This window comes from Oncorhynchus keta, chromosome 26 (assembly GCF_023373465.1).
Source record: "Oncorhynchus keta strain PuntledgeMale-10-30-2019 chromosome 26, Oket_V2, whole genome shotgun sequence".
Classification (NCBI taxonomy): Eukaryota; Metazoa; Chordata; class Actinopteri; order Salmoniformes; family Salmonidae; genus Oncorhynchus; species Oncorhynchus keta.
The window spans coordinates 296,548-321,342 of record NC_068446.1 but is presented as its reverse complement, the minus strand read 5'-3'; positions in this window follow the sequence as shown (position 1 = coordinate 321,342).

Below are 24,795 nucleotides of genomic sequence, written 5' to 3'. Positions count from 1 at the left end.
TTGCCTGACGTGGGTTAAGTCTCCTTGCAGCCCGAATATACTCCAGATTCTGGTGGTCGGTCCAGATGAGAAAAGGGTGCTTAGCCCCCTCAAGCCAGTGTCTCCACACCTTCAGAGCTCTAACCACCGCTAGCAACTCCCGGTCCCCCACATCATAGTTACGCTCCGCTGGGCTGAGCTTCCTTGAGAAGAAAGCGCAGGGGCGGAGTTTTGGTGGCGTACCCGAGCGCTGTGATAGCACGGCACCCACCCCAGCCTCGGACGCGTCCACCTCCACTATGAATGCTAGAGAGGGATCCGGATGCGCCAACACGGGCGCCTCAGTGAACAGCGCCTTCAACTTGTTGAATGCCCTGTCCGCCTGTGCTGACCACTGCAATCGCACCGGGCCCCCCCCCAGCAGTGAGGTAATGGGAGCCGCTATCTGGCCAAAACCCCGGATAAACCTCCGGTAGTAGTTGGCAAAACCCAAAACCGCTGCACCTCCTTTACCGTGGTTGGAGTCGGCCAATTACGCACGGCCCTAATGCGTTCACCCTCCATCACCACCCCGAGGTGGAAATGCGATATCCCAGAAAAGAGACGGCTCGTTTAGAGAACACGCATTTCTCAGCCTTGACGTATAGGTCATGCTCCAGCAGTCTTCCAAGCACTTTGCGCACCAGAGACACATGCGCGGTGTGAGTGGCCGAGTAGATCAGAATGTCATCGATATAAACAACCACCCCTGACCGCACAGGTCCCTGAGAATCTCGTCTACAAAGGATTGGAAAACGGCTGGAGCATTCTTTAACCCATACGGCATGACGAGGTACTCATAGTGGCCGGATGTAGTACTAAATGCGGTTTTCCACTCGTCTCCCTTCCGAATACGCACCAGACTATACGCGCTCCTGAGATCCAGTTTTGTGAAGAACTGCGCTCCGTGGAACGATTCCACCGCCGTAGCGATGAGAGGTAGAGGGTAACTATACCCCACTGTGATGGCGTTTAGACCTCTATAATCGATACACGGACGCAAACCTCCCTCCTTTTTCCTCACAAAAAAGAAACTCGAGGAGACGGGTGAAATGGAGGGCCGAATGTACCCCTGTCCCAGCGACTCCGTGACATATGTCTCCATTGCCAACGTCTCCTCCTGGGACAGCGGGTACACATGACTCTTGGGAAGCGCAGCGTCTACCTGGAGATCTATCGTACAATCCCTTCCCGGTCGATAAGGTGGTAATTTAGTCGCTTTCACTTTACTGAAAGCGATTGCCAAATCGGCATACGGGGGGAATGCACACCGTGGAACCCTGGTCTGGACTCTCCACCGACGTGGCACCGATGGAAACTCCCAAACACCTTCCAGAACACTCCTCTGACCACCCCTGGAGAACCCCTTGTCTCCACGAAATTTTAGGATTGTGCCGGGCCAGCCAGGGAGTCCCCAGCACCACTGGAAACGCAGGCGAATCAATAATAAAAAAACTGATACGCTCCCTATGTTTCCCCTGCGTCACCATGTCCAGTGGGACCGTGGTCTCCCGACCATCCCTGACCCTAATGGCCGGCTATCTAGGGAGTGCACGGGGAAAGGAGAATCTATCGGCACCAGCGGAACCCCTAACTTAAGGGCGAGTCCGCGATCCATAAAGTTCCCAGCTGCGCCTGAATCGACTAGCGCCCTATGCTGGGAAGAGGGAAAAAAGTGAAGGAAAGAGATTAAGACAAACATATGGCCAACAAGGGATTCTGGGTGAGTCTGATGCTGACTCACCTGGGGTGACCGAGAAGCGTTCCGCCTGCCATCTCTACTCCCAGACGGACCCCCAGCACCGATCAGACGTGTGTCCTCTCCGACCACAGTTGGTGCAGGGAAGGCCCCTCCTCCGGCACCTCGGCGCAGCCCCTCCCAACTCCATCGGAATGGGAGCGGAGGGGCCGGGTGGTGGAACGCACAGGACCCTCTCTGAACGCCCGCGGGCAGCCAGCAGATTGTCCAGTCGAATGGACATTTCAATCAGCTGATCCAGTGACAGAGTGGTGTCCCGACACGCTAACTCCCGGCGGACGTCCTCTCGGAGACCACACCTGTAGTGGTCCATAAGGGCCCTGTCGTTCCACCCAGATCCGGCTGCCAAGGTCCGGAACTCCAGCGCGTAAAAAGTCGTTCTCCCACCGCTCGGCCGTCTATAGGGTGATCAAATACGGCACGGAAGCGGCAGGAAAACTCTGGGTAGTGCTCCCGCGCTGAGTCTGGGCCATTCCAGACTGCGTTCGCCCACTCCAGAGCACGACCCGTGAGGCAGGAGATGAGGACACTCACCCTCTCCGCTCCTGAGGGAGGGGGTCTAACGGTGGCCAGGTATAGCTCCAGCTGAAGCAGAAACCCCTGGCAACCCGCCGCTCCATCATAAGCCCTCGGTAGCGTCAGACGAAGGGTGCTGGAGTCGAGTGATGGGGAGACCGGAGTCGGGGGTGCTGAAGGTGGAGAGAGGAGACCACTCCTCTCCCATCGGTCCATTCTCTCCATCACTTGATCCATCGCGGATCCGATCCGATGGAGAATGGTGGTGTGGTGGAGAACCCGTTCCTCCATCGATGGGAGAGGGTTGGCTGCTGCTCCTGCTGACTCCATTCGATTTTTGGTGCGGGATTCTGTAACACTTCAGGTGTCGTAGGTGTGTGGAGTCAAACGCAGGAGACAGTGAGTGCAAAGCTGTGCGTCTTTAATAGCGCCAACGCATCCCAGGGTGCTCACAATAGTAACGGCCCCAAACACAGGGAATGAGAATGTACAACAGAAAACGTAACGACCAGGCACTAACACGTACTTCTAACAACAGAGCCGAAGGTTACACTGCAATAATCCCGCACAACAACCAGGCGGGCCGGCTGCCTAATAAAGACAAACTCATTAGCTGATTCAATCATGAACAGGTGCTACCACTAAACATACAAGGAGGGGGAGGAAAAACAATCAGTGGCAGCTAATAGGCCGGTGACGACGACCGCCGAGCGCCAACCGCCCGGGAAGGGGAAACACCCTCGGTCGGACTCGTGACACCTACTGAGGTGTTCTACTCTATGAGATAACACTGACAGAGGAGATTTACGATGTCTTTGGGTGATAGAACCTAAAGAGCATTCCAGAGAACACGAGGTAATGATTCTGTGCTATGAAGTACCAGGAACTAGATTAGAACCTCGTTTTAGGGACCAAACTGAACGATAATGTATAGCGAATGCTATCTGGCTACGAGATACTCCTTTCCATTTATAAAGTCTTCCTTTGTGAATTTTTCCTAATATCTGTGGTTTGTTATGTCGACTAGGGGGGTGGATCTTTGCTATAAAATATCTCAGTAGTCATTGTGTTGTCACTTTCAATGGTTCATTAGAAATGGTGCATCAGTGAAAGTCATTGCTATTGCAAAGCTTATTATTAAAGATCTAGTTTAAGTATAACTCTGACTCGTGTGTTAAGGTTAACTCTCCTCATTTGGTAATACATAAATTAACCACCACAAGGGAGCCAGGTATTCCTGTCTACCCTTTTCAATAGCAAGGCTGTGCTCACTGAGCCTGTACTTTGTCAAGTTTTTTCTAAGGTTTTGATCAGTAACCATGGTCAAATAGTTAGCCACGGTGTACTGTCGATTTAGGGCAAGATAGCACTGCATTTAGCTTTGTGCTTGTGTTTCCCAATAAGCAATATAGTTTTGTTTTGACTGTGTTTTAATTTGGTTTAATCTGATTGATTGGATGTTCTGATCCTGAGGCTTCAGTTGGTTAGTAGAACAGGTTTGTGAACTCAGCCCCAGGACCAGCTGGATGAGGGGACTGAGGCTTCAGTGTGTTAGTAGAACAGGTTTGTGAACTCAGCCCCAGGACCAGCTGGATGAGGGGACTGAGGCGTCAGTGTGTTAGTAGAACAGGTTTGTGAACTCAGCCCCAGGACCAGCTGGATGAGGGGACTCTTTTCTTTGCTCAGCTCTTGGCATTGCAGGGCTTGGTAATGATATGAGAGGGGGTCACTGTGTTTTAGATGTTTCAAAAACTGAATTGCTCTTATTTGAGTTTTTATTATTAGTGGACATTGGCCTAATTCTGCCCAGCGCATTGTTGTTGTTTTTTCTACTGTATTATTGACTGTATGTTTTGTTAATTCCACGTGTAACCCTGTGTTGGTGTATGTGTCAAATTACTATGCTTTATCTTGGCCAGGTCACAGTTGCAAATGAGAACTTGTTCTCAATTAGCCTACCTGGTTAAATAAAGGTGAAAAAAAATGTAAGAGAATCTTACAGAACTCTGCAGGGTTTCAATGGGGTGTTGTTCCCTTTTGATGCAATCTTGTTTTGCAAGTGGACCCCACTCCTCACTGCCATAAAGTGCAAATTGGTTCAATGACACATTCAATTAGTTTTAGCCAAATTTTAATAGGTATTCAACTCTGCAGACGCTACACAAAACGCAGAAATAGTCCTTTTGTTCGATTAATTCCGTCCATATATATTCAAAATGTAAATTTATTTGGCGCGTTTGATCCAGACAAAAACAGCTTCCAAAATGTGCAACGTCACTACAAAATATTTCAAAAGTTGCCTATAAACTTTGACAAAATACTTCAAACTACTTTTGTAATACAACTTTAGGTATTTTTAAACGTTAATAACAGATCAAATTGAAGATGGGTCTATCTGTTTTCAATAGAGGACAAGAGGAAACTAACGCTACTTTTCAAGTCTTGGCCAACTCTCAACCGCGTTACCCTTTTCCAGGATGGCCCTACTTCTTCATTGCACAAATTAATAACCTCAACCAAATTCCAAAGACTGGTGACATCGAGTGGAAGCGGTAGGAACTGAAAACAAGTTCCTAAGAAATATCGTTTGCCAATGAGAACTCAGTGAACAGACGGAGACCTCACAAAAAAACATCTGAACTGTTAGTCCTCGGGGTTTTGCCTGCTACATAAGTTCTGTTATACTCACAGACATTATTCAAGCAGTTTTAGAAACTTCAGAGTGTTTTCTATCCAAATCTACTAATAATATGCTTATCTTATATTCTATGCATGAGTAGCAGGAAGTTGAAATTACTGACAGAGCTGTGTTTCTGTGTTGGCACAATTACCTCTCTGTAGCCTGTGTGACAGTGAGTGACAATGTCAGCCTTACACCATGCCTCCTGCAGAATGATGACGTCAACATCTTTAAGGTTTTTGTTGAACTCCAGTGCTGAACTCTTCAGTCCAAAGGTTGATGAGTTTAGGCCCTGAATGTTCCACATGCTAACTGATAGAGATTTCATGTTGCAAAATGAATGAATAGCAGACAGAAATACAGTAACTACTAACTAATAAGTTGTTAAGAGCGAGATAAACAGGATAACAGCTAACATTTTTTTCTGTTATAGATATAAATATTCCTATTTACTGAACAAGTAAACTTGGTAGGGTTATTTTAGTACAATAGGTGTGTGTGTTTAGTGCAGTTTAGTACAGATGTATTGGAGGAGCTGTTTAATCTCATTCAATCCTACAATGTTCTCTTGTCCTCTGACGACCTCTGCGTAGCTGCGCTGGTCCTGCTGTTGGGCCTTGTGGACTGGAGCCAGGTCTGTGCCGTGGGGCTTCTTCTCTGGTCTGGTAGAGGTGGTGGTCTGGTGCGGGGTAGTAGGCTGGGCCCGGTCCAGTCTGGCTAAGCCGATGGAAGTGGTGATGCTCTGGGGGTGGGTGGGGCCTGTGGGTGCGCTGGGTCTGGTGGGGCGTTGAAGGGGCCTGGGGCTCCTTGGTGGTGCAGTGGTCTGGTAGGTGTCTCTGGGTGGTCTCTGTCCAGTGCGGCATGGGGTGTTTGTCTACCAAGTTCTACGTCCTTTAGAGACTTGGCAAACATCCCTACTGTCTGCTTCCTCAGGTGGGAGTTGTCATGCAGATGCTCTGGGGTGATTGTTGAGAGGTGAGCAACGTGCACGTTCAAGACTAGGCCACACCCTCTGGTGATATCAGCGTTGACTTTCTGAATGGTACGGAGATGAAAGTCTTTGCGGGGCAGAAGAGTGGAGATGGTAATATGGGAGTTGGGGAAGCACTCAGAGGCCCTCTCTGCTACTCTGTTGACCAGGCTAACTACTCTCTCCTGCTCCTCTCACAGGTTGTTGGTGCCGGTGTGAATAATAATGTGGCCTGGTGTGACAAAATCAGGCTGGTACAGGATGTGGAGTGCATCCTGTGTTTTTGGGCACCATATTTTGCACACCTTGTGGTGGGGGAAGAGTTTATCCTCTTTCCCATTTGAGTGAATGAGGATGGCCACCTCAGTGGGTTTTAGCACATTAGTGCGTTTACGGTCTGTGGCCGGGGTACACAGGGCTTGTGTACATGGAAGGGTGTGTGGGGTTGTGTCAGAGGGGGGCCAGAAAGTTTCTCTCTGTAGTAGGTGTCCCCATCTGAGCCTCCTTGTTGACTGGGGGTGTGGGTAAAGGGTTGTCGGTATGGGGGAGATTGTGGGTAAAGGTGGGTCAGTAGGGATGTTAGGGATGGTGAGGGGCTGCAGCTTCTCTCTAGGAGTCTCTACAGTCTACTCTCTGTGCTGCATCACCCTCTTGATGACACAACTCCTTTGCCATCTCCTTCTTTACCTGCACCAGCTCTCTCCTCATGGTGGCCTTTACCTCCTCAAGCGCTGTGGTAAGGCTCTCTCCTCATGGTGGCCTTTACCTCCTTCAGAGCTGTGGTAAGGCTCTCTCCTCATGGTGGCCTTTACCTCCTCCAGAGCTGTGGTAAAGGCTCTTTCCTCATGGTGGCCTTTACCTCCTCAAGCGCTGTGGTAAGGCTCTCTCCTCATGGTGGCCTTTACCTCCTCAAGCGCTGTGGTAAGGCTCTCTCCTCATGGTGGCCTTTACCTCCTCAAGCGCTGTGGTAAGGCTCTCTCCTCATGGTGGCCTTTACCTCCTCAAGCGCTGTGGTAAGGCTCTCTCCTCATGGTGGCCTTTACCTCCTCAAGCGCTGTGGTAAGGCTCTCTCACAGCTCCTGAGCAGAGTTCTTCAGCTGTGTCCTGCACTGGTTGATCTGGTCCTGTAGAAGCTCTGTTTCTGGACTGTAGGTGGTGTAGCTGGTGGGCTGCTCCTTCAGCTCAATAACCCATACTTCTAACAGAGCCAGCCTGTCTCACAGCAGGCTGATGGTAGTGTGGTCTTGCCTCTGGTGGTTGTAGGCAGGCAGGGGGAGGATAGTCTTGCTGTTGGGGTGCCTGTGGTGAGGGGAGAGTTCGGGGTTCTGTCCTTGTCTTTTTTGCTTTCCGGTATTTTCCTTAGGGTGGGGAAGTCCTGCACAAAAGAGCTGAGTGCAGCCTCACTGAACTGGACCATGACAGTGCCATTCTGGTACTGTCAGAAACCTGTTTTCCTGGCCCTTATCTTCAAAAATGTGGATTTGCCTTCCCTTGCAGAGGCCTTTCTTTGTGGTACAGCTGAAATGCCTGGTTACTGCTGTATGCCAGGCAGTAGTGTGGTCTGTGTAAAATAACAGGTTTGTAACAGTCCTGTTTTGTCAGCATTCAGCGAACAAAGTTTCTGTGTTCTCCCTCAGAATTCTGTGTTTAAAATTGGTTCTTCCCTTCTCTGAATTGATCTGCTGGGTATTAAAAAAAGGGAGGGGGTCTCTCAGTCTCTGCTGCTGCTGATGCTGCTGGCTCTGCCTCAGTGGCCACGTTGCTATGGTTACCACCAGTAAGCTGTTGGAGCTAGATGTAAGCTAGCTGACAAATTTGAATTTGGCTAGCTAGCACGATAAAGATTGGTATTTTAACTCACTCTCTTTCAATCTGTTCCTCCTGTGTTGATCTTCATTTGTACAAACTGATGACCTATACATTTTTGCTAATTTAATCGTGTCAATCTCACTCTCAACACGCAAAAAGTTACAACAAATCAGGAGCTGTTCTTCTGCATGACTTCTCTCTCTCTCTCAATTTTTCTTTTTTACTTTCTTTTTTTCTCTCTCTCGACCGCACCTGCTGTTTCGACTTTTGAATGCTTGTCTATGAAAAGCAAACTGACATTTACTCAAGAGGTGCTGGCTGACCTGTTGTACATTCTGGTCATCTATGAACGTGTTAACATCTGGTAGAACGATCTAGCCTTAATGGCCATGTCCTCTTAAAATATCCACCCGCACAGCCAGAAGAGGGCTGGCCACCCCTCAGAGCCTGGTTCCTCTAGGTTTCTTTCTAAATTAGGTTCCTGCTTTTATAGGGAGTTTTTCCTAGTCTCTATACTTCTGCATTGCTTGCTCTTTGCGATTTTAGCCTGAGTTTCTCTATAAGCACTATTTGACATCTGCTGATGTAAAAAGGGCTTTAGAAATACATTTGTTTTGAATGGTAGGAGGGACAGCTTCAAGTGGTGTCAGATTTCACATCCTGCTTCACACAGGCAAAATAGACATACTGCTGTGTTCGTGAGAATCCGGTTTGCTGATGTAAAAAGGGCTTTATTAATACATTGGATTGATAGATATTTTATTAACCATCACTCATTTCGTTATTTATTCTGGGGAAGGAGGAGGATGGGGAATGAAGGGAAGGCAGAGGAAGGGAAAGAAGAAGTGACATAGAAGGGAAGGCAGTGGGAGAGACAGGGGTAGTTAAGAGGCAGGGGGAGTTAAGAGGCAGGGGGAATTAGAGGCAGGGGGAGTTAAGAGGCAGGGGGAGTTAGAGGCAGGGGGAGTTAGAGGCAGGGGGAGTTAGAGGCAGGGGGAGTTAGAGGCAGGGGAGTTAGAGGCAGGGGGAGTTAGAGGCAGGGGGAATTAGAGGCAGGGGGAGTTAAGAGGCAGGGGGAGTTAGAGGCAGGGGGAGTTAGAGGCAGGGGAGTTAGAGGCAGGGGGAGTTAGAGGCAGGGGTGGAAGGAAGAAATGGGGAGATCAAGCTAGACACTGGCAGGGAGAGAAAGTGTGAAGTTACTATTCATCTACCCCTGTGGGTGGTGGGGGTGTACGATCCTTTAAAACCCTTCCCTGCAGCCATATGACCAAATGGCCCTCTAGTGGCCTCATGTATGGAACGTTAATAATATTTTCTTAATTTCTAAACATAAAAAAACAGCCGAAAATCCGGTGTCAAAGGTTTTGTTATATTTCAGTCTTCTGTGATGTATGTAAAGTATAACATTGGGATCCAAACTCAAAAAAAAATTTAAGCCCATAACCGTGTGTGTGAGGTGTATACGTTTGTTTCAAAGTAGATTTGCTTAAAGAGGAGCAACGAGGTGCTGCACTTTTTGAAATGGCTTATTCCAGTTACTAATAAGCATGCACCCATTAAGAAACATAAATGAGGAGAGAGAGCGAACAGCCACAGAGAGCATTGAGTTCTTCTGCAAAAAGATAGAATTTAGAGTTGGATAAATCAGAAGATATCCCCCTCAGAATCTCCAAAATACAACAGCCACAGAACAACTATGTTTTGACTTCGTAAAGGACTATTCGCCGAAACTGAAAAGATACAGCTAGATAACAACCTCCTTTTCCATGGGCAAAAGATGGTGGACAGAGACTTGCTAGCTGGGATTTTCTACAATGACTCTGCCTCCCGAAAAAAAGCTTATCCCAAATGGGTGTGACACCTACTCCCAATGCCTGCTCCTTGGATTCCACCTTTTTTTATTATTTTATTTGTAAAATTTTATTTAACCTTTATTTAATCAGGTAGGCCAATTCTCATTTACAACTGCGACCTGGCCAAGATAAAGCAAAGCAAAGCAGTGCGACAAGAACACAACAACACAGAGTTACACATGGGATAAACAAAAGTACAGTCAGTAACACATTAGAAAAATATATATACAGTGTGTGTAAATGGAGTAAGGAGGTAAGGCAATATATAGGCCATAGTAGCGAAGTAATTACAAATTAGCAAATTAACACTGGCATGATAGTTATGCAGATGATGATGTGCAAGTAGAAATACGGGTGTGCAAAAGAGCAAAAAAGTAAATAAAAACAATATGGGGATGAGGTAGGTAGTTGGATGGGCTATTTACAGATGGGCTTTGTACAGATGCAGCGATCGGTCAGCTGCTCCGATAGCTGATGCTCAAAGTTAGTGAGAGAGATATAAGTCTCCAGCTTCAGTGATTTTTGCAATTTGTTCCAATTCGTTCGTTGGCAGCAGAGAACTGGAAGGAAAGGTGGCCTAAGGAGGTGTTGGATCACGTGTATAAAACAACTCACGCTGGGGCAACCGTTAGAGATATTTGGAACTCACATGTGAAAAGGTTAAACCTCCTGATCAGGTCCTAAAGCAATGGGACTCGCTAAATATTCTCAGATTATTACAAATCCCACAAGATATGAATCCAAACACCAAGAAAATGCTACTCTCGTTGTTGTTATCCTTATAAATAATCCTGATAGGTACCAGCCTAGTTGCATATCTTCAATCTAAGCCTACTAGAAATTATTGAGAAAACCTGAAACCTGTTTCAGTCTTCCAGAGATTTGATTTGTGAATTGTGTCTCATTTAGTTTGTTTCACAATAAAACTTGTTTTTCATCTTCAAAGTGGTAAGCATGTTGTGTAAATCAAATGATACAACCCCCCCCCCCCAAAAAAAAATCTGTTTTAATTTAAGGTTGTAAGGAAACAAAATAGGAAAAATGCCAAGGGGGGGTGAATGTTTTGTGTGGAGGGAGCCATATAGCTTTGTTTATGTATCATGGTGCAAAGGGGGTTAGAGCAGTGTGTGTGTGTGTGTGTGTGTCAAATCAAAATTTGTCACATACATGTGTTTAACAGTAATATCTAACAAGTAATATCTAACAATTTCAGTTTGTCTCAGTCACCTTATCAGTATATTCGTCAATGTTATTCTCGGAGGCTACCCAAAACATATCCCAGTCCACGTGATCAAAACAATCTTGATGCGTGGATTCAGATTGGTCAGACCAGCGTTTAGTAGACCTTTAGTATGGGTACTTCCTGTTTCAGTTTCTACCTATAGGAAGGGAGGAGCAAAATAGAGACGTAATCAGATTTTCCGGAGAGAGGGGGAGGACCTTGTAGGCAACCTGGAAGTTGGACTAGCAGTGTTTGAGTCTTTTAGCAGCGTGAGTACTGCAGTCAATACTTTGATGGAACTCCGGTAGCCTTCTTCAAATATGCTTTGTTAAAATCTCCAGCTACAATAAATGCAGGCTTAGGATATATGGTTTCCAGTTTGCATAAAGCCCAGTGAAGGTCTTTGAGGGCTGTCGTGATATCAGCTTGAGGGACCTGTGACTATAACCAAATATAATTTGGTCTGCATTTGATTGTGAGGTATTCTAGGTCGTGTGAATAAAAGGACCTGAGTTCTTGTATGTTATCACAATATAACATACTCCGTATCCGGGAGCGTAATCATAGCCTCAAGCTCATTACCATAACGCAACGTTTCCTATTCATGAAAATCACAAATGAAATGAAATAAATATATTCAAACAAGCTTAGCCTTTTGTTAACAACACTGTCATCTCAGATTTACAAAAAATGCTTTTCAACCATAGCTACACAAGCATTTGTGTAAGAGTATTGATAGCCTAGCATAGCATTAAGCCTTGCATTCAGCAGGCAACATTTTCACAAAAACAAGAAAAAGACCGGAAAATGCAGTCACTTACAACGCCAAACTTTTTTCCAAATTAGCTCCATAATATCGACAGAGACATGACAAACGTTGTTTAGATTCAATCCTCAAGGTGTTTTTCACATATTTATTCGAAAATCTATCAGTGGTGGCAGTTGGCTTCTCATCAGAAGCAAACAGAAAAATACTGCATCCAGGATGTTTATTTTTACTTAAAACGTCATGCTAATTCCTTTAGTGCACATTAGCTCAACCATCCTGTGGGGAGGACTGATCCCGTGTAGGTTCATCATGAAACATACACCCCCACCCTTCTCTCTCCAGGAGAGATATTTGTTCCTGTCTTCGCGATGAACTGAGAACCCAACTGGCTGCATGGACGCAGACAGTATATCCCGAGAGAGACATGTTTCCGTGAAACAGAGTATATTACAATCCCTGATGTCTTTCAGGAAATCCGTGCTCTCAGCTCGTCAAACTTTATTATCCAGAGACTGAACATTAGTGAGTAATATACTCGGAAGCGGTGGGTGGTCTGGTGGCGCGCCTCCAGAGTCAGGCTAGAAGTCCACTCCGAGTACCTCTTCTCCGCTGGTGAAGTTTTGGGTCAGCCTCTGGAATCAGTTCCATTGCCCTGTGGGAACTAACAAAGGATCCAATTCGGGGAAAGTCGTATTCCGGGTCGTAATGCCGGTGATGCTGGTGAGTTTCCGCCGCTCTGATATCCAAAAGTTCTTCACAACTGTATGTAATAACACCAAAACATTTATGGCCTAATAATGTAAGAAATAACACATAAAAAACTAAATTCTAGCCTTGGGGCTAGAAGCTCGGCTGCCCTCTCTATCGGTTCCTGTGAGTGTATACTCTAAACATCCTGTATTTTGGGTATACTGTACCTATATCCACACTGCACTACCTTTAGAAATCTTTGAAAGCCAAGTTAATAAACACATCACCGACCATTTCGAATCCCTCTGTACCTTCTCCACTATGCAGTCTGGTTTCCGAGCTGGTCATGGGTGCACCTCAGCCACGCTCAAGTTCCAAAACGATATCATAACCACCATCGATAAACGACAGCACTATGCAGCCATATTCATCGACCTGGCCAAGGCTTTCGACTCTGTCAATCACCTCATTCTTATCGGTAGACTCAATTGCCTTAGCTTCTCAAATGACTGCCTCGCCTGGTTCACCAACTACTTCTCAGATAGAGTTCAGTGTGTCAAATCGGAGGGCCTGTTGTCCGGACCTCTGGCAGTCTCTATGGGGGTGCCACAAGGTTCAATTCTCAGGTCAACTCTTTTTTCTGTATATATCAATGATGTCGCTCTTGCTGCTGGTGATTCTCGGATCCAACTCTACGCAGACGACACCATTCTGTATACATCTGGCCTTTCTTTGGACTGTGCTAACAAACCTCCAAACGAGTTTCAACACCATACAACACTCCTTCCGTGGCCTCCAACTGCTTTTAAATGCTAGTAAAACTAAGTGCACGCTCTTCAACCGATTGCTGCCCACACTACTCAGGACTTTTCTGACCGAGATTATGTGGACAACTACAAATACCTAGGTGTCTGGCTAGACTGTAAACTCTCCTAAAATTAAATCTAGAATCGGCTTCCTATTTCGCAACAAAGCCTCCTTCACTCATGCCTCCAAACTTACCCTCGTAAACTGACTATCCTACCAATCCTTGACTTCGCCGATGTCATTTACAAAATAGCCCCCATCACTCTACTCAGCAAACTGGATGTATTCTATCACAGTGCCATCCGTTTTATCATCAAAGCCCCATATACTACCACTGTGACCTGTATGCTCTCTTTGGCTGGCCCTCACTACATATCCGTCACCAAACCTGGCTCAAGGTCATCTATAAGTCTTTGCTAGGAACAGCCCCACCTTATCTCAGTTCACTAGTCATCATAGCAACACCCACCAGTAGCATGCGCTCCAGCAGGTATATTGCACTGGTCCTACCCAAAGCCAACACTTCCTTTGGCCGCCTTTCCTTCCATTTCTCTGCTGCCAATGACTGGAACGAATTGGAAAAAATCTCTGAAGATGGAGTCGTATATCTTATATCTCTAACTTTAAGGATCAGGTGTCTGGGCAGCTTACCGATCACTGTACCTTTACACAGCCAATGTGTAAATAGCACACCTGACTACCTCATCCCCATATTATTACTTACCCTCTTGCTCTTTTGCACCCCGATATCTCTACTTGCACATCCATCACTCCAGTATTAATGCTAAATTGTAATTATTTTTGCCTCTATGTTGTATTTATTGCCTACCTCTCTACTCTTCTACATTTGCACACACTGTACATCAATATTTACATTTTTCTTTTCTTTTGTGTTATTGACTGTACATTTGATTATGTACAACTCTGTGTTATTGTTTTTGTTGCACTGCTTTGCTTTATCTTGGCCAGGTCAGAGTTGTAAATGAGAACTTGTTCTCAAATAAAGGTGTTCTCAACTGGCCTACCTGGTTAAATAAAGGAGAAATAAAAATATATAAAAAATCCACAACACTCTGAAACTGAAACCTACTTGAAGGTAACATCGCTCACTGTTGACCCCTGTGGCTGGTTTCCATGTCATCGCCCTATGTCCTCAGATATGGATGGACATTCAAAACTGAATTGTATCACAGGTGATTTGCCTCTCTCTCTCTCTCTCTCTCTCTCTCTCTGTCTCTCTCTCTCTCTCTCTCTCTCTCTCTCTCTCTCTCTCTCTGTCTCTCGCATACACACACCCTGTCTAACTCTTTCAATCTCCCTCCTTTTCCATACCAAACATATAATACATACTACACTGAACAAAAATATATACACAACATATTTTACTTTTTTTTTTAAATTTACAATATTTTACTGAGTTACAGTTAACATAAGGAAATCAATTAATTGTTAAATTAACTCATTACATTTACATTTAAGTCATTTAGCAGACGCTCTTATCCAGAGCGACTAGGTCCTAAACTATGGTTTCCACATGACTGTGAATACAGATATGCATCGGTTGGTCACAGATACCTTAACAATAGGTAAGGCGTGGATCAGATAACCAGTCAGTATCTGGTGTGACCACCATTTGCTTCATGCAGCGTGACACATCTCCTTCGTATAGAGTTGATCAGGCTGTCGATTGTGGCCTGTGGAATGTTGTCCCACTCTCCTCTGCAATGGCTGTGTGAAGTTGCTGGATATTGGCGGAAAGTGGAACATGCTGTTGTTCACGGCAATACTGAGCATTCCAAACATGCTCAATGAGTGACGTGTCTGGTGAGTATGCAGGACATGGAAGAACTGGGACATTATCAGCTTCCAGGAATTGTGTACAGATCCTTGCAAAATGAGGCAGACTATTATCATGCTGAAATATGAGGGGATGGCAGAGGATGAATGGCATGACAATGGGCCTCAGGATCTCGTCACGGTATCTCTCTGTGCATTCAATTTGCCATTGATAAAATGCAATTGTGTTCATTGTTTGTAGATTATGCCTACCCATACCATAACCTCACCACCACCATGGGGCACTCTGTTCACAACCTTGACATCAGCAACCCGTTCGCCCACACAACGCCATTCACGCTGGTTTTTTATCTGCCCGGTACAGTTGAAACTGGGATTCACATGTAAAGATCAAACTTCTCCAGCATACCAGTGGCCGTCGAAGGTGAGCATTTTTACCACTGAAGTCGGTTACAACGCCAATCTACAGTCAGGTCAAGACCCTGGTGAATACAACGAGTACGCAGATGAGATTCCCTGATACAGTTTCCGACAGTTTGTGCAGAAAGGATTTCGTTGTGCAAACCCACAGTTTCATCAGCTGTCCAGGTGGCTGGTCTCAGATGATCCTGCAAATGAAGAAGCCAGATGTGGATGTCCTGGGCTGGTATGGGTACACATGGTCTGCTGTTTTGAGGCCAGTGGGGCTTAACTTTAAATTATCTGGCAACAGCACTGGTGAACATTCCTGCAGTCAGCATTCAAAATGCAGGCTCCCTCAACTTGAGACATCTGTGGATTTGTGTTATGGGACAAAACTGCACATTTTAGAGTGGCCTTTTATTGTCCCAAGCTCAAGGTGCACCTGTGTAATGATCATGCTGTTTAAACAGCTTCTTGATATGCCACACCTGTCAGGTAGATTGATTGGCAAAGGGGAAATGCCCACTAACAGAGATGTAAAAACTAATTGTTTTTGTGCGTATGGACAATTACTGGGATATTTTATTTCAGCTCATTAATCCTGGGACCAACATTATACATGTTGCGTTTATATTTTTGAGTAATTACAGTGTCCCGGATTTACATTTCATACATGTATGTTTCTTCTAGTCTATGAGACCAGAATGAAGGGCGAGGATTTTGGTATGTTTCCTAAAATTGCACTTATTATAATACAACGGTTACCATCCCAATTAAAATGTATTTGAAAGCTCAGGAATATATCACATTTAATAAAAAAGCTTCATTATTGAGTTTAACTTGCCTTCAAGAGGAGTATACACACAAACACACACACGCATGCACGCAAGCACAAACACACTCACAGACACACACACACACACTTTCATCATGTTTCCTGGGTGGTTGTTTTGATGCCTGGAGGGACATGTGAGGCTGGGATCATTTATTCTGAAAATGAAAAATACTCTAAATGTGTTTTATTGCCATGATTCTCTCCCTCCCACCATCTCCCCTCCCCATCGCCTCTCTCTATCGCTGTGCTTCTCTCTCCCTCTTCACACTTGAAGCTAATGCATTTCCATAAGGCAGAGCAGAGAAATAATTCAAAACCTAGATCCCTCTTATTTCTAGTTTCAAGTTGTATTCGTCGTATGCATGGTACAAGCATGGTTACATAGTCCAAAGAAATGCTTACTTGCAGGGATATTTTGCTCCACGATTCAACAACAATAACAAATAATAAAGAATAAGATTACAAACATGAAGTAAATGGCTCAGTACAATAGAATAGACATTAAATATTACAATATTTACACATTTATTGGGGAAAAAGGTAATGGGTGCAGTGTATAAACTGAGCAGTATATTGTAATAACAGTGGTAGCAGCAGTTGTGGTGTGTGTGTGTGTGTGTGTGTGTGTGTGTGTGTGTGTGTGTGTGTGTGTGTGTGTGTGTGTGTGTGTGTGTGTGTGTGTGTGTGTGTGTGTGTGGATGTTTGTATGAGTGGGCGCATGTATGTCTTTCTATAAACTAGGGTACCAGTGAGCATTTGTTGTAGTGGACAAATGTTTGGAGCTGTTACAAAGTAACGATAATAATTAGCCCTTTTTTTAATGTGAATACACTAGGATATAAAGGGAGAACATAGATACATTCAATACAATTCATGAGTTGAATCAAAATCTATGTTTAAAACCTTTCCCCTGCTTGGAGTCTTCACATATTTGGCAAAGATCTTGTGACATAGAACATTACATTTCTTTCCTTACGTTTATGATACTGTTGTTTGTTGTTTACCTTGATCCTGTGAAATTCTGAGATATTGCTGTCGGTCTCTTTTTTTCCAGAAGTGTTTTTTTCAGAAGTGTACTGTAACATTTCATATCTCCCTTTATTACAGTGTGAAAACAGTTTTCGTGGACACACATATCCAAAATAATATTTGTGACTGCAAAATCCAATTGCTTCAAACAGAAAGAGTAACTTTAATATGATTTAATATAACACAAATCGAGACGGTAATTAACTGGGTTCTTCAATAATTAAGTATACTAGTTGATTGATGTCTAGCTGTTTCGTTAGCTGGTGACATTATTCCCCCAACATCCCCCAGGAAAGGATTTTCTGAATGACAGTCTCTTGTGCGATACTGCACGCGATTTAACAACAGCCAAAGTGAGGGAATTAATGTTGATCTTGAGGCTTGAGAGGACATTTTGGTGGCAGTGAAGATAACTGGCCTACTATGTTGATAACATTAAATCAAGATTCCTGAGGTGAGATTAAGATCCGTCCGTGTATGATAAAAAAAATTGCCTGTTTTTTTGTTTTTGTATTTAAAACTAAAACAAAACTTGACATGTCGATGTTCAAATGTGGGTAGGGTTAAATGTGGAATGCCTCGTCAAGTGCACAGCCAACACGTCCTGTCATTTCAATGTAGGAGGTCACCCTTCTAACGGCATTCTATGAATCTGTTAATATATATATCTATTCATTAATTAATTAATAGTTGCCCATAATGTGCCACAGTGCCAAGGTAAGAGTTCTCAATTTCTGCTTAAGATTTAGTGTGTATTGAAACATGAATAAACTGCATGTTACTGTAAATGGTTAGCTGACTGATACATCTTGGCTACCTAGCTAATCACTGTAAATATTATTAAATGATGCAATACAGCCAAAACAACCATTTCTAGACTTGAGATATATCCTATTAAACATCCAACCAGTGCCTCAAGTGTCATGCTGTACAGTGGTTCCTCCTTTCAAAGGTGCACAATACTGCAGCCACACCTTGCGGGCTGCTGAAGCATTCTGTGGCACGTCATTTTTTGTCAGCCATTTTGTCTATTAATGCGAGTTAGGGCTAGTTTGACTACCAGAGGGCATATTTGAGAAGTATTTGATAGTCTTTCATATTGGCATTACCAGGGAATTTAAAACATGTTTTTATTAATAACATAGTACATGAGATTGATTTTAAGAAATGTATCTTAATTAATTTGATTAATATTATGGTGTTTCTATTTCAATAAAAACAAAAAATGAAACCTTCATGGTTTGGAATGGAAAATATGGTGCTGTACAACATGACGGTTGGGAGTAGGCTACAGCATAAGAGGATTGGAGGAATCTAAATTAATATCTAAGGGGCATAACATTTCCACACCCTAATTGTAGTGTAACCAAACTTTCAGTTGAGCGTACTAGCTCTTTGCCTTCTCTACTTCTCTACCGGAAGTTGATGCTGTTGCTATGCAACCTCTTGCTAGCTAGTTAGCATGACAAATTACTAGTTAGACATTTTTCGACTTTGGGTGTGTTCTTAAATTCAATCTGGAGTGCCTACGCGCATAAATTCAGAGCGATGTCAGATTTTCTGTTTGTAAATTCAGACTGTTTCACACTCAGAGCGCACACTGGATGTTCTGGCCGAAGAGTAGGTGTCACGCCCTGGCCATAGAGAGGCTTTTATTCTCTATTTTGGGTAGGCCAGTGTGTAACTAGGGTGGGCATTCTAGTTTCTTTATTTCTATGTTTTCTGTTTCTATGTTTTGGCCGGGTAAGGTTCTTAATCAGGGACAGCTGTCTATCGTTGTCTCTGATTGGGAATCATACTTAGGCAGCCTTTTTTCCTTTGTATTTTGTGGGTAGTTGACTTTGTTTGTGGCACTATAGCCCTAGTACGCTTCACTGGTTATTCACAGGCATATTGTTATATGCTATGGAGGTACATTTGTGTCTTTTTATAGACAGCAAAACTTATTTATTGTTCTGAAAGCAAAGGCGTTTGTAATAGAGCGCAAAACTTTATGCATTTTATTCCCACATTTTTTTCCAGAACAAAAAATGGTTTTGAAAAGAAACAACATTTCGTTATCAACCACCCTCCATTTTGGCCATTTTGAGTGTCAGTTAGGCTGAACAGTATTGGTTGTAGCCAATCTTTACGACACAAAGGAAGTAATAGCGGACACCTAGAAAGGACTGTGTGATGATGGCATCTCAGGTAAGCAAAACTTCTATATAGCTGGTAGTTAGCTCCTACGAATCAGTGTTGGTTCATAACATTCTACTACATTACATACACTACCGTTCAAAAGTTTGGGGTTACTTGTCCTTGTTTTTGAAAGAAAAGCTATTTTTTCCCATTAAAATAACATCAAATTGATCATAAATACAGTGTAGACATTGTTAATGTCGTAAATGACTATTGTAGCTGGAAACGGCATATTTGTTTATGAAATATCTACATAAGCCTACAGAGGCCCATTATAAGCAACCATCACTCCTGTGTTCCAATGGCAAATTGTGTAGCTATTCCAAGTTTATAATTTTAAAAGGCTAATTGATCATTAGAAAAACCTTTTGCAATTATGTTAGCAGAGCTGTAAACTGTTGTTCTCATTAAAACCTCTTACTCCTACCTGACACGCAGGCGTCCCATCTAGACATCTGGAAATGCAAATGCGCTACGCTAAATGCTAATAGCACTCGTTAAAACTCAAACGTTCATTAAAATACACATGCAGGGTACTGAATTAAAGCTACACCCGTTGTGAATCCAGCCAACAAGTCAGATTTTTAAAATGCTTTTCGGCGAAAGCATGAGAAGCTATTATCTGATAGCATGTAACACCCCAAAAGACCCGCAGGGTACGTAAACAAAATAATTAGCATAGTCGGCGCTACACAAAACGCACAAATAAAATATAAAACATTCATTACCTTTGTCAATCTTCTTTGTTGGCACTCCTAGATGTCCCATAAACATCACTATTGGGTCTTTTTTAGTTTAAATCGGTCCATATATAGCCTAGATATCGATCTATGAAGACTGTGTGATCAAGGAAAAAAACATTGTTTTTTAACGAAACAACATTTTTTTTAATTAAAAAAGTCGACAATAAACTTTCACAAAACACTTCGAAATACTTTTGTAATGCAACTTTAGGTATTAGTAAACGTTAATAATCGATCAAATCGATCACGAGGCGATGTATATTCTATAGCTGTATGTCTGGAAATAATGTCCGGGCAAATCTCAACCAAAATATCCGGTCGGAGACCGGAAGAAATGCGCTGCCTCGTGTCCGTTTGACCAAGAAACAAATCGTAGGCAAATGACAAGCCTGTTGACATCGTGTGGAAGCTGTAGGTATTGCAACCTCGGTCCCATTTAATGTGGCTCCCATTCAACAACACGTTCAAGTGGCGCATGGATATATTTTTCCATTTTCAGTGATCAGATTTTCCTGCGCTTTTCGATGAAACGCACGTTCTTTTATAGTCACAGCCGTGATTTAACCAGTTTTATAAACGTCTGAGTGTTTTCTATCCACACATACTAATCATATGCATATACTATATTCCTGGCATGAGTAGCAGGGTGCTGAAATGTTGCGCGATTTTTAACAGAATGTTCGAAAAAGTAGGGGGTATGAGTAACAGGTTAAAGAAGCCTTCTTTAGATTAGTTGAGTATCTAGAGCATCAGCATTTGTGGGTTCAATTCCAGGCTCAATGGCCAGAAACAAAGATATTCCTTCTGAAATTTCCCATGCGGGAAATTGCCAAGAAATGGAAGATCTTGTACAATGCTGTGTACTACTCCACAGAACAAAGCAAACTGGCTCCAACCAGAATAGAAAGAGGAGTGGGAGGCCCCGGTGCACAACTGAGCAAGAGGACAAGTTTGTGAAACAGATGCCTCACAAGTCCTCAACTAGTTGCTTCATTAAATAGTACTCGCAAAACCCCAGTCTCAACGTCAACAGTGAAGGGGGGACTCCGGGATGCTGGCCTTTTAGGCAGAGTTCCTCTGTCCAGTCTCAACGTCAACAGTGAAGGGGCGACTCCGGGATGCTGGCCTTTTAGGCAGAGTTCCTCTGTCCAGTCTCAACGTCAACAGTGAAGGGGGGACTCCGGGATGCTGGCCTTCTAGGCAGAGTTCCTCTGTCCAGTCTCAACGTCAACAGTGAAGGGGGGACTCCGGGATGCTGGCCTTTTAGGCAGAGTTCCTCTGTCCAGTCTCAACGTCAACAGTGAAGGGGGACTCCGGGATGCTGGCCTTTTAGGCAGAGATCCTCTGTCCAGTCTCAACGTCAACAGTGAAGGGGGACTCCGGGATGCTGGCCTTTTAGGCAGAGTTCCTCTGTCCAGTCTCAACGTCAACAGTGAAGGGGGACTCCGGGATGCTGGCCTTTTAGGCAGAGTTCCTCTGTCCAGTCTCAACGTCAACAGTGAAGGGGGACTCCGGGATGCTGGCCTTCTAGGCAGAGTTCCTCTGTCCAGTCTCAACAGTGAAGAGGAGACTCCGGGATGCTGACCTTTTAGGCAGAGTTCCTCTGTCCAGTCTCAACAGTGAAGAGGAGACTCCGGGATGCTGACCTTTTAGGCAGAGTTCCTCTGTCCAGTGTCAACGTCAACAGTGAAGGGGGACTCCGGGATGCTGGCCTTCTAGGCAGAGTTCCTCTGTCCAGTCTCAACGTCAACAGTGAAGGGGCGACTCCGGGATGCTGGCCTTTTAGGCAGAGTTCCTCTGTCCAGTCTCAACGTCAACAGTGAAGGGGGGACTCCGGGATGCTGGCCTTCTAGGCAGAGTTCCTCTGTCCAGTCTCAACGTCAACAGTGAAGGGGGGACTCCGGGATGCTGGCCTTTTAGGCAGAGTTCCTCTGTCCAGTCTCAACGTCAACAGTGAAGGGGGGACTCCGGGATGCTGGCCTTCTAGGCAGAGTTCCTCTGTCCAGTCTCAACATCAACAGTGAAGGGGGACTCCGGGATGCTGGCCTTTTAGGCAGAGTTTCTCTGTCCAGTCTCAACAGTGAAGAGGAGACTCCGGGATGCTGGCCTTCTAGGCAGAGTTCCTCTGTCCAGTCTCAACAGTGAAGGGGGACTCCGGGATGCTGGCCTTTTAGGCAGAGTTCCTCTGTCCAGTCTCAACGTCAACAGTGAAGGGGGGACTCCGGGATGCTGGCCTTCTAGGCAGAGTTCCTCTGTCCAGTCTCAACATCAACAGTGAAGGGGGACTCCGGGATGCTGGCCTTTTAGGCAGAGTTCCTCTGTCCAGTCTCAACAGTGAAGGGGGGACTCCGGGATGCTGGCCTTTTAGGCAGAGTTCCTCTGTCCAGTCTCAACAGTGAAGGGGGGACTCCGGGATGCTGGCCTTCTAGGCAGAGTTCCTCTGTCCAGTGTCTGTGTTCTTTTGCCCATCTTATTATTTTCTATTTATTGGCCAGTCTGTCTATTTATGGTCCTTCTGTGGCTCAGTTGGTAGAGCATGGCGCTTGTAACGCCAGGGTAGTGGGTTCGATTCCCGGGACCACCCATACGTAGAATGTATGCACACATGACTGTAAGTCGCTTTGGATAAAAGCGTCAGCTAAATGGCATGTATTATTATATATGGCTGTTTCTTTGCAACTCTGCCTAGAAGGCCAGAATCCCGGAGTCGCCTCTTCACTGTCACTATGTGCATTGAAGTACAGATTGAACTTGTATTTTAATATTGCAATTATAATAGCTATAATAATAATAATAATAGTTATAATGCATGTATTATGTATTTAGAACACCTGTATAATGAACTTTCAATAAAGCATTTCACATTCTCCACTGGTTGAAATGAAGTATCTTGTTGAAATACTACACCTATCCTGTGTCCTCAGATGAATGCAGATGAAGGGAGTTTGATGTTAGATATGCATTGGAAGTATAGTGTATAGTTTTTTTTCTGTATATATGATACATATATGATATGATATTGCATAGTTACAATGTGTAATCATTAATGTCCCAGGAGCAGGAGTGGTAAACACTGTTGAAGTGCATAATTGTAAGACATACATACAGACACAGCATCATTCAAAGAATGGAGTTTGATGCACTTGGTATTGGATATGACAGAAAAAGGATGTCTCACAAAGATTCATACCTGAACCGCACCTGTGTTTGGCAAAGAAGAGTACATGATCAGTGAATATATTCAAATTAAATCTAATTTTATTTGTCACATGCACATGGTTAGCAGATGTTAATGCGGGTGTCGCGAAATGCTTGTGCTTCTAGTTCTGACAATGCAGTAATAACCAACTAGTAATCTAACCTAACAACTCCACAACTACTACCTTATTCACACACGTGTAAAGGGCTAAATAATATAGGCAAGATGCAGTAGATGGTATCGCGTACAGTATATATATATGAGATGTGTAATGTAGGATATGTAAACATAAAAGTGGCATAGTTTAAAGTGGCTAGTGATACATTTTTTTACATCAATTTCCATTATTAAAGTGGCTGGAATTGAGTCAGTATGTTGGCAGCAGCCACTCAATGTTAGTGGTGGCTGTTTAACAGTCTGATGGCCTTGAGATATAAGCTGTTTTTCAGTCTCTCTGTCCCTGCTTTGATGCACCTGTACCGACCTCGCCTTCTGGATGATAGCGGGGTGAACAGGCAGTGGCTCGGGTGGTTGTTGTCCATGATGATCTTTATGGCCTTCCTGTAACATCGTGTGGTGTAGGTGTCCTGAAGCTACAATGTCGGGATCTCATGCGTGGTAATAACTACAGTACATGTATATAGGACTTGCATCCTTGGCACAATAAAGTTATTATATTCTATTCAATCCATGGGCTTCAATAATTCCATTCAGACTTGAAGTTGATACAACAACTATGATAGCTGAGGTTCATAGGTTTTGAATTAATATTCATACCAAACATTTTAGGGTCCATAAACAGAATGGCTAAATACTGTAGCTAGCTTCACATCCATAGGCATACAGTTATTTTTATCCTCCACTCCACGATAAGCAAATAACTAGGTAGCTAGCTATGTTACTTCAGCTTCATTGCATGGCAAATATAAACAAGGCAAGCTTACACAATGGTACATTCAATTTGCTGTAAATGCTTTAGCTGGCTTCTTTACATCCCCTGTTTCACAAGATGACAGCCTGGTTTGCTGGTTTTCTCAGGACTCCATAAAACACTAAACAACACAAATTACAATTTCATACTCATGGCACAACGCTACCTAGCTGGCTAATGTTAGCTAGTTAGCTAACTTGCTAAATAGTGACTTTGGTAAATTATGACAAACAATATGCACAATCGTTTGTCTTTACATTAACTAACATATTCCTCTCAATTGTACATGTTTTGCTTGACTTGTTATGACATAATTACTTACATTTGCTACCACCGTAATGTTTTGTCAGCCATCTTTGCTGAAGAAAGTCACCAGAGACGGATGACTTGCCTCAAATTTGTCATTGGATCCACTTGATATGATTGGTCATTATAAAAACCTTGGGACCCAAAAGCATTATGAGTGCTCTAACTCCCCCTTATGGTGGTCTGGAGCAATGAAGCCATGACGCTGGGTACCTCAATGTCCCACGGTGTAAGCTCGCAACTTTTAGGAACCACTGTAGGTCCACCACACACCCAAAG